The following is a 12,229-nucleotide window of genomic DNA, read 5'->3' as shown; positions in this document are numbered from 1 at the left end:
TAATCAAAAGATTTATGTCGGTTAACAACCTCCTCTTCTTCACTGGTTGTCACACTGGCGGTTATTAGATTACTCTCTTTGATCACTCACTGGTTACTCCTAGCCTCACACCACACTGTGTAACCCTTGGATGCCTTCTTGACCAATCACACCTCACTGGTTAGCTTGATTGTTAGAACTACAATAGTTTACTGATTACTCTATCTCTACCGATTAGACCCTCTCATTGGTTGGCTTGCTAACTCACTCTACAACTTTCCCAGAACAAACTCTAAGGAAGATTATCTTTGTCCTTGCTCAAGCTCTCTTCTCTCTCACTATTTGCATCAAGCATCAACTAATTTCAGTCTCGAGCTCACATATTTATCTTCTAGGGTTTCCACCAAAACAACATTCAAGTAGTGTCATCTTAGATTTTTCCTTCACCAACTCGATCCGTATTGGATTTGATTCGATCTACTTTTCCAAAGAGATTATCTTCATGTCATCGATCAGGACCACCAATGCCTCATATTCTAATGTGTATTTTCTAAATCTGGAGGTCTGCACCATGCTTTTCTACTTTTCTTTGTCACATGCCATTAATAGCTCATCAGTTTCCTTCAACAAATGGGTACAAAGATTAGATCTTCTTGCATGATTAGTTCAATTGCTTGCCAACTTATCTTCCTTGAGCCACAATTTTTTTCCATCCTCCCATGACTTGTGGGTTCTTCATAAAAGCTGACCTTCTTGTTGATTGTTACATTGATGCACACTTCACCAACCTATGCATGATCACCACCTAGCTTCTAGCTATCATCTTTGCAGACATCCACATCTTCTTGGTTTTCTATGTCGGTGACATTCTCCATTGACCAAGATTGACTACCGGTTAAACTCACCTTGCCGGTAAAACCTAACTCCATGGTGGGTCTTCACACCTATAGACCTCTTCTCTATCAGTGGATCAACTTGGCCTTCCATCAAACATGTTGGTCCATTTACCAACAACATTGATCTTCTCTGAGTATACCAGTTTACATCCTTCAGTTCTTCTCTTGCTTGCTTTCTTGCCTTAGCATTGGTCCTACTTTACTGGTAGATGACACATTTCATGTGTACCGGTAACTTACCTTCAATCTTCTTACATACATATGGATTGACATCATCATGTCTTACTTATCGTATATCGGTCACCACTTCTTACTCACCAATGACCATGCCAAACCAGTTGACATCAATGACAACTTAATTCCAATAATTCCAACATTATTTTTGTGGTTTTCACTAGGCAAGGTAAAGCACCTGACCATCTTCATCTTCAAGGGTTTTGAAATTAGGCCTGTCCTATATATTAGAAATTCATTTACATATGTAATCTTTCTTATAACAACAATATGGACAATATTTAGCTAGAACAACATTTATTTCATCATACTTCTTCCTTTCTTTTAATGTGTCCATCTAGGTAGCCATGTGATTCATAATATTCCACTTCATGTTTGAGAGTATGTTACTAAGTTCCATTCATGATACTTCTAAAGAAGACTTAGATGTTAGTCCTTGTATTATTCTATCCTTCTTCATAATTGACCTTTAATAATATTTTGTAAGATGGCACATATCATCCCAAGTAGCTTGAGTCACATACCCTCATATCATTAATTTTAAGGCATCCAGACAATCTTCATCAATCTTGTGAATAACAACATGGTTGAGAGAGTCTTTGCTTAGATTTTTGTGTCTAAAATTTTGTAGACTAAATAGGAAGAGTTCAGGATAATCTTTGCATGGCTCAACTTCCTTTTGGGCCATACATTAGATATCATATCCTCGCAAGTCTTCTCCCCTACAATAGTCTTTATATTTCTTCAAGAATGTTATTTTTATATTCAACCATTGCATCTCTCCTCAAGCTCATGAACCATCTCAATACAAAATCCTTGAGAGTTGTAGGGAACAAATTCAACCTATGGCCATTTGTAGTGTAGTCATATCTACAACATATGACATCAAACTCAAAAAAGATAGTGTTTTGGTCCTCTATGATAAGAACATTGAAATTGAGAAGGGTTGAAGGTAGTATGTTCTTGACAGTGGTATTTCTCTCTTGTTGGACAATGGAAAAATGAAAAGTTGGAGTCTCCTCATCTTGTTAATCATAGTGGTTTGCATCTCCCATCCTAAATCTAGGTGGAGAATTATGTGGATTTGAATTATGGGATGAATTAGAGCCTGCTAAGGATGTTGGAGTAGATGGAGGTGAATGGTGTTGTTGAAATTATACCATAGCTATTGAGATGAATTGGTTGTCAATACTGGGAAGGAATCTTCCATGAGAGTCCCTCCTTCTATGCATGCAAGAAGTAGAACCCTTACTCCAACACATCTGTAAATGGTTAGTAAAAAATTTGGGGGTTTGTTTAAAATATTCAAGTCCTATAAACTAAAAGCAATAGTTCCTATTTCTAAACAACCTAGATAGCATAACTTGACACCATCCCCAACAACTAGACCAAAAATGTTGAGTCTTATAATTCCACTTGAGATTGGAATGCAATTTCACAACTCAAGGATACTTGTCCATGCTGAGAAATCCTTCATGTCTTAGAAGACTGCATTTACTTATCAAATAGAGTTAGTACAAGTTGAAATGGTGCAACATTGTATGTGCATAACAATCCTATCTAAGGTTGCTACCCTATTTTAATGCAAAATATGTAGTAAAAGAGAAGGCTGAAAAATAACCACTAAGAATGAATATTGTTGAAACAAAAAAAATCAAGGAATGAACATATGCAATGTAAAAAAAATATTATGCTACAACATCTTAATCTAAAGAGAAAAGGAGGAATTAACTCAGCTTCTACATAAGTAAATATGTATTAAATATTACCTACACACTATCTATTCTATTCTAATTATGGTTGCTATAGGAACAATAAATAATTGAACTATTATGCTACTAAAATTTGAAAAGATTATTCTAATGTTAAACAGCTAAAACTATATTGTCTAAACTAACTAATGCTAAAAGTAGCTTTACCTCAAGTGGGCCCCCTCAGGTAGGCACTCATTATGGATGCATAAGATTACCCAGCTAGTTCTGGATATAAATATTGCATTCTACTCATCAAAATTACATAATTGCTCCAAAACATAACTTGCTGAAAATAACACAAAATTGTTAACCTTTTTAGGTTAATCACAAGGATATTTATAACAATAATCCTATGACTAATTCTATAACCAGCTATAACTTGATCTCCAAATCTAGGAGAGAGATTTATTATCGGAAATAAAAGAACTATAAATTGAAGAGGAATCCTATTAGGACTACAATTTGTAACAACCTCTAGAAATATAATTATCCACAAAAATAAAATCAATAGACATCGTAAAAGAACAGGCTCGGGTAGTTTAGATCATAATGAAGGATGCCCACATATGAGTGTTTCCCTTTGATAGCTTAATATGCATGAAACTTATTTTGACCAAATCAACATTAGCTTTGTGCATGGTTGGAAGAGATGACATAGTCTTAGGCTACAAGAATAGTCACTTCAAACCCGAAGGAAGTTGTTGCATAACAAGTTTTTATATACAACATTGCAAACCATAGTAATTCACCATTTCCATCCATAACATGCACATTTATAAGCATATATGTGTTGTCAAGAGATATTGTTTTGGTGATGATTGGTGCATAATATATTTTTAGGGGTTGTCATTGATGGCAACTCAGTTTGTAGATCACATCCAGTGTACATAGAATTCGTTTACTGGAAGTCATATTGTTCATAGGCATAAATCTAGAAGGTGGAACATAGTAACCAGTACAGTGTGAGATAATGTTGCACATCTTGATTTCGGTGATTTATTTTGGTTTGTGGTGATCAAGGTAATTGATTCAAGGTTTGAGAAATATTATCTCATGATCTTGATATCCGATGTTGAATTGTGTGCAAGTTTAGAGCCCCGGTATCTGGCATTCCAGTTGGGGTAGAGTTATTTTGGTGTAACGCATGTTGCAGATTTGTTAGGATGACTTTGGTGATTAGTTTTGTGTTTAAGGTGATTGGGTCAACTTATGGAAAGCATTTTATCATCTTTCTTTGGTCCGTATTTGGATTTATGATCGGATTGAGCCGACTTGGTGATACACGTTTCATGTTGTGTGTTATGTGATTTTTGGAAGCCGACTCGAGAAATGATTCTTTTTGTTGATGTGGATATATAAGATCGATTTGGTTGATCATTCTGGAGAGTGTAATGAGTGAAGGAAGTTTGAGTGAGCAAATTTGTAAGTTTGGTGGAGATTTGGTTGCTCTGGTATGTGACAGAGCAGAATGACATATCAGTTGCAGGAGACAATTGGAGCCTAATTGGAACTGTAGTTTGGCATAGTTAGATGCTATACTTCAGTTCATTTATCATTATAAACATTTTGTAATAGCCTCTAAGGCAGTGAGCCTTCCTCCAGGCTGTAGCCCTTTTGTAATTGAGTAGTGAGCTCTAGGCAGTGTGCATGAATGCAAGTGCATTCCCCTTTTGTAATATTGTTCTACTACTGGCCATAGTATAATAATGTTGTGGGTACTCAATCCCATCATGGTTTTTCCCTTTCTGGGTTTCCATTTAAAAATCTTGGTGTTATGGTTGTGTGGTTGTTTAATTTATATTTCTGCAGTTTTCTTACTTTCTCATGCATCAGGTGGTTTAAGAATTAGATTAATAAGTTTGCAAATTACAAAACACTGATTCACCCCCCCCTCTCATTGTTCATTGATTCCAACAAGATGTACTATATTAGAGTCATTAACTAAACATATTAAAAGTGCTCAAATAAAGTTTAAATACCATAACAAGTCATACTAGGACCGAGGTTCATGATGCTTATACCATAAAAATTAACTAAAGTATGTAATGTAACTGATAAAAGAAAGTAAAAATATCAAAGGTCTTCAACCTTCCTCTGTTAATGTTTTTTTCAGTCTTCAACAGTTTGTTCATGACACTATCCTCATGGGATATTCTTCAATCAAGGAGGTTGATGCCTTCAAAACAGCTCTCAACTCCTATGCCTTGGCAACTAGTCAGCAAGTTAATTGGGACAAATCGGCTATGTACTTCCTCAATACTCCGATCATAAGACAACATAAAATTGCTAACATTATTGGGTGCAAAGTGGAAATGCTCCCTTCCACCTATTTGGGCCTTCCTTTAGGGTTAGCTCCCCCAAATTCCTTTTGGAATATGCTTATTGATAAAATTAATAAAAGACTTGCTGGATGGAAAGGGTCAATGTTATCTCAGGCCAGGAAAATGCAGCTCCTTCAAGCCACTCTTCAAAATCTCCCTATTTATACCCTCAGCCTATTTGGTATTCTGGCTAAATTTGCTGAAGCTATGGAAAGAATCTAGAACAGATTTTTATGGTCAGGAGTGGAAGAAAAAAAGAGAATACCTTTGGTTGCCTGGGACAAAGTGTGTAGACCAAAGAACAAAGGAGGGCTGGGGATTAAAGCTATAAAAACCTTTAACAATTCTCTTCTTGCTAAACAGTTATGGAGAGCCTATGACACTAAGAAAGATTGGAATCAAATTTGGTTTGACAAATACATTCAGAATCAGACTATCCAAGGGATCCTTAACTCTGAAGATATCCCTGCTAGATCCTTCATCTGGAATAGTATTACCAAATCTATAAAAGTGGCAAAAGCTGGGGCTAGATGGGTCCTTGGAAAAGGTGATAGAATAAGGTTTTGGGAAGACCCCTGGATGAAGAATGAAGCCCTTTATGATCAAAACAATAGTCAAATTATTGAAGAGTGTAAAAGGAGGTTTGGGCTTATGGTATGTGACTATTGGAAGGAGAATAAGTGGATTAGGCTTGATGACCTCCATTCTGGATTTTCATCTCTCCAGAAGGAGTTGTCCTTTCCCCTAACAAAGGCTATGATGATGTTTTCCTCTGGAAAAGTAATCCTAAAGGTGAATTTATGGTTGCTTCTTCCTATAAAAACACCTTCTCTCAAACCAGCAATCCCATTTGGAGTAAAGTTTGGAAAACCATTCTGATCCCTAAAGTCAACATTTTCTTTTCGCTTGCTTCTCATAATAGCACCCTTACTCTTGACAATTTAATCTGAAATGGTTTCAAATTCCCTAATAGATGTGAGCTTTGCTAGAAGGGGGGGGAATCAGTTGATCACCTATTTTTCCACTGCTCCTTCACTTGGGATATTTGGTGCAAAATGTGGGAAAAATGGAAAATTAACTGGGTCATGAACAAGAGCATCAAGGATATCATCTCGCAATGGAATTTTCCAACCAAATGCCAAATCATCAAGAACCTGTGGTCTTTGACCCTCCCCATGATATGCTGGGGCATTTGGAAAGAAAGGAATAATAGGATATTTAGGGAAGTTAAGTGTAATACTCAGGTGGTCTTTGAAAAAATATGCAGGGCTATAAAAGAGAACATCAACATTCCTCACAAGAATAATCAGCGATGGTCTACTACAGATATGAATGATATGGAAAAAGACATCCTTACGAAATGGAACCTAATGCATAAGGTCTACAGATTGGAAAAGAAGAAGAAGAGAGATAACATTGTTTGGAGGTTTCCTGATTATTACTGGATAAAGGTTAATTTTGATGGGGCAGCTAAAGGGAACCCTGGAAAGGCTAGTGGAGGGGGAGTTATTAGAAATGCTCAAGGAATTTGCATTGCTTCTTTTGCTTCTCCTTTTGGGACCCAAAATAACCATGTGGTTAAAGCTCTAGCAATGCTAAAGAGCCTCCAGCTAGCTCAGGAATTCAAATTCAAAAAAATTTGGCTCGAAGGGGATTCTTTAAACATCATACAAGCCCTTAAAGGTACTAGCTCTGTTTCCTGGAATATTACCAATATAATTAAAAATGCTAAAGATATCCTAAATAACTATGTTAGTATTAGTATAACTCATACCTTTAGAGAGGGCAATAAGGTTGCGGATATCCTAGCCAATGAAGGGGTCAATTTGGAGAAGGATGTCAAATACATTGGACAAACTCACATCAAACAGGAGATTAAAGAGCAATTATACTTTGATCGCATCAATGTATCAAGTTAATCTCATGATTTATTTCTGGGGAATGAGTACCAATGACAGATTTTGGGGGCAGATTAACTATCAGATGATGAGTGTTTCTTGGCATCATAACCAAGATCATATGCATGCGAAAGATAATAGTAATAATAGCTGGGTTTGTGTGGACATGAGTAGCAACTTCAAAACTGCGAAAGTGTCTTTACACGGGGAAACTAGAAATAACAAGTTTTTAGAGTTTTATCCACGGATTGAGAACTGCAGCAAAGGGTATCTGATGAGGAGAGTAGAAGTTGGTCTTCTTTTGAGGTTGGTGGGCTTTTGCTCTCAATGTGCTTCCCAAATCAATCCCTAGGCACAAATGGGATTCTTCTAAACCTTTCTCCTATCTCCTCCTCTCTATTCAACACTGCTTGCACCCTATTGTATTTCACATCACTCCTCCTTACCTTCCATGCTAAGGCATTAAAATCTGAAATGAGGTCCTCTTGTGTGTCACTAAAAATGAACAAGTTTGGTTGTCCAACTAGCTGAATCTCATCTCTTCCAGGAATGGGCAACTGTTGGAGAACCATGGTTTACCTAACCCTGTTTGCACCTTTTAAGGATTTCAATCATATTAATGTGTTGATTGAGCATCTGGATAGGTCTGCAAAGTCTGATGACTGTCCCTCACCTTTCAAGAGTGAAAATATCCAAGTTGGATGCAAAGAGTGTTGTTCTACTCAAGGCAACTTCTAGGTTCAAAAGGTCATCTTGATCAAATGACTTAATGCAATGTTGTGGAGCTTGTAGTAGGGTGTCTCAAGTCTTAACTCATCAATTTTGATGATTTGAAGCAATCATTTACTTCTCCTTCCTTACCGATTTCATGAAATTGTCAAATTGGCCCCAAAAAGGTTACTAGGATTAGCCCTATTTTTTTAGTGAAAATTGTTCACCCTGCTCAATCTACTAAACTTAATGGAAAACGCTTGGAGATGTGGTCATTTGATGATGAAAGCTCAAGGATTTTTGCTATGGCAGGTACTGTATGGACTGTTTGAGGACTGTCCCACAAAATAGGCATTTTTCAAGGGTTTTTGAGGGTTTTAGTGAGGGTTTGCAAATTAAAGGTCTTCTCCATGATACTAGACCCAATTAAATGTTTCAAACCTTGCTATGACATATGCCAAACACTCCCAAGGATTCAAAACCTATCTTAGAATACTATCATTATGTCAAACAAATGCCATACTGTTGCTTTTACACAGAAATAATAGTCTAGAGGACTGAGACAACGATTTTTTTAAGGTTGTGCATACATTTTCAACATTGGTAAACCAGATACAATGAAATTTTGTCAAATATAAATGTAACCATGACTTGACAGAAGTTGGAACATCCTGCAAAACAAATAGGAAAGGATTTTTTTATAACTGTTGTTCATACACCCGCCATCACTGCACTTTGACAGTATTAAGGCTGTTACAACTATCTTTCTTTGTTTTGTTTACTTCTTCAATCTATCCCTAGCCTGCAAAAAGGTGTTAATGGCAAGGTAAAACAATGTATATAGCCTCTCCAAAGATCTTGTAAGTTTGAGCACTTAAAAGATGCCACAAAGCATGACAGCATTATAAGACTGTGACAAAGAATACACTTTTCTAGGATCCTTATTTAGGTCCTTTACAACCAAATGGTGTACCTTGTCTTCTTAGCATTGAAAAAACTTGTAAATACATTCCCATGATGCATAAAAGAGGAATCCATCATTCCATACTGTCCATTAGGAAGGTTGGCAATGAGGTTTTAACAATGAAACAGTGACACACTATTTTACAGTCTGATTACACCTTTGCTTCTTGCATCCAACCAAGTCATGAGAGAGACAAGGATGGTAAAATTCAATGATGACTCTTGTCAACTTAATTCTTCTTCAATATTACAAAAGTACAGTGCTATGAACAGCAAAGTACCATTCAAACAACTTTAAGAATACCCAAGCCAAGTTGTTCCCTTCACATACTTGCCATGGGCTTACAAACACTTGTGCATTGCTAGAAAAGCAAAATAGATGTATGATATAGTATGTACAAAGGGTCCAACAAATTTCCTCAAAGCCATGGATGAATATACCTTGAAGAAACTAGTTGGACCATGAAAGACCTTCCATTGGAACCACAAAACAGTGCCTTTCTCAAGAGAACTTCAAACAAAACTTGTTCCAAATCACTACTCAAACATCAAAGGAGATCACACCAATTAAAAACAGGAGTAGTACGGACTCATGAAGCCATGGTACGGACTGTACTCTCAAAAGTGCAGGAAACTAGTTAAAACTCACAAAAAACAAGAGCAAAACAAGTATTTCTTTTACTTTTCCAATATGAACCACACATACAATGATGGGAACATGGTTTTTATACATGTGCCAACTTATTGAAGCCTTTTTATGGACAAGTATAGGCTGGAACTAACCAAAACCACCAAAAATCACTTTTTTGCACTTTTTGACAGCTTTTTGACAACTTTTGACAACTTTTGTTGCTCAAAAAGTTGCATTTTGACTCTCGGTGACTTGGCACTTAAACCAATGACTCAACATAATTATAAACACTAAATAAACATGCTCCAATTCCTTTCAAGGCTTTACAACATCAAAAATTCAAAAATGCTCATTTTGACCCAAAATTGACAGTTTTTGGCCCACTGAGCAAAAAAACAAAAATCTTGGAAACTCTCAAACAAAAATGAGTTCCAAACCTTATTACACCACAAAAAAAACCTATTAAACCTACTAGAAGCATAAAATAAACATGCATGCTTAATTTGCAACAAAATTCTATACCTACTAGGATTTGAGCATTCAGGTGCTCAAGTGCTCCTGCACCATACTCCCCTAAGGACAAAGAAGTCATGTGACTCCTTTGGGCAGTAAAGAAAGAGGAATTTCAGCTTTGAGAAAGTCACTTTCAGGTATCCATGTGGCTTCAGAAGCTAGTTTATCCTTCCACTTGATGAGATGCTCCATGTAGGTGTGGTGTCTTGTCTTTTTGATGATTCTTGAATGTAGTACCTGCTGAGGAATGGGAGTAGAAGAAGAGGGGAGAGAAAGATCAGAAAGGGAATGAGAAAGATCTGAAACTCTTTGTGAGTCTGATGGTAGTTCCCCTTTGAATGGCACCAAATCTGCAACATTGAAAATAGGAGACATAGAAACTTCATTAGGCAAATCAACTTTGTAAGCATTATGGCCATATTTAGCTAAGATTTTGCATGGTCCTACTCTTCCCATTTGCAACTTAGTAGGCACTCCTTTCTATAACCGTGACTTGTTGAGATGGACCATCACATAATCACCCATTGAAAATTGAAAATTTCTTTTTGAAGCATCAACTCTTTCCTTAACTTTCTGAGTAGTTTCTTGTAAAGACTTCTGTACCTGCTCATGAATTTCTTTCATAGACTGTGCCATATCTTCTGCTGTACCACTCACTTGCTGCAAATTAGTTACATCATTTAACTCAAAAACACCTCTAGGATGCATTCCATAAACAATCTGAAATGGGCTCTTACCAGTGGATCTGTTTACACTGTCATTGTATGCAAACACTACCTGATGGATGAGTTGATCCCAACTTTGCCCATATTCTTTGGTAAGACATCTGAGTAGGTTACCCAATGTTCTGTTCACCACTTTTGTTTGGCCATCTGTCTATGGAAGATAAGCTGATCCAAAAGACAAGTTAGTACCCAATTTCTTCCATAAAGTTTTCCAAAAATGACCCAAAAACTTAGCATCTCTATCAGATACAATACTGGATGGCAAACCATGAATTCTTACAACTTCCTTACAGAAAAGAAAAGCAATGTGACTAGCATCATTAGTAGTTTTGCAAGGTATGAAATGTGCCATTTTACTGAATTTGTCAACAACCACAAAAATACTATCACACCCTGCTTTAGTTCTGGGCAAACCTACCACAAAATCCATATTGATGCAATCCCAAGGCCTAGAAGGTATGGGAAGAGGTTGATACAAACCAGCATTAGTGCTAGTACCCTTGGCTTTCTGACATACCATGCATTGCTCAACATATTTCCTGACATCTGCCTGCATCTTAGGCCAAAAATAGTGCCTCTGAACCAATTCCAAAGTCTTATTAAGACCAAAGTGACCACTCAAGCAACCATTGTGCTTTTCCTGTATCAGATTCTCCCTCATTGAACCTCTTGGTACACACAGCTGTCCACCCCTGAATAACAATCCATTCTGCAAAGTATAGTCATCATATTCACTATGAAAAGTATTCTGAAAATCTTGACAAACCTTGTAAATATCAGCAAAATCAGAATCATGTGGATATAAATCCTTAAAACATTCTATACCAATACTTCTAATCTGAATTTCTTGAACAGTAAGTAGCCTCCTACTCAATGCATTAGCTACTTTATTACACTATCCTTTCTTATGCTTCAAAGTAAAGGTATATGCTTGCAAAGACTCTACCCATTTAACATGTCTGTGACTAAGCTTATCCTGTGAATTGAGAAAACTAAGTGCCTGGTTGTCATAGGAAGAAGATAATGCCTCCATTTCCTAAGTGCCTAAACCAAAGCATACATTTCAAGATCATATGAAGAATATTTCTTCTTAGCATCATTAAGCTTTTCACTGAAAAATGCAACAGGCCTATTATCCTGACTCAAAACAGCACCAATAGCAATATTACTTGCATCACACTCTAAGGTAAACAATTTGTCAAAACTAGGTAGAATCAACACTGGTTGAGTAGCAACTCTGACTTTCAGCAATTCAAATCCCTTGTTGGCTGCTTCTATCCACTGAAATTTCACTTTCACACCACCCTTAATGGTTTCCAACATAGGTGCACATATTTCACTGAAACCTCTGATAAATTTCCTATAAAATTGAGCAAGTCCATGAAAACTCCTGACATCACTAGCATTCTTAGGGGTTGGCCAATTAACTATGGCTTCTACCTTACTTGGATCCATCTTCAAATCACCCCTTGAAACAACAAAACCCAAATAGACCAGCTCTTGCTTAAGGAAATCATATTTCTCTAGATTGATAGTAAGTTGTTCATCATTTAATCTTTGTAAGACAATCTACAAATGTTGGAGGTGTTCTTCCTTGGTTTTAC

The sequence above is a fragment of the Cryptomeria japonica genome, chromosome 11, assembly GCF_030272615.1.
Source record: "Cryptomeria japonica chromosome 11, Sugi_1.0, whole genome shotgun sequence".
NCBI lineage: Eukaryota > Viridiplantae > Streptophyta > Pinopsida > Cupressales > Cupressaceae > Cryptomeria > Cryptomeria japonica.
This window is presented reverse-complemented; position numbering follows the sequence as displayed.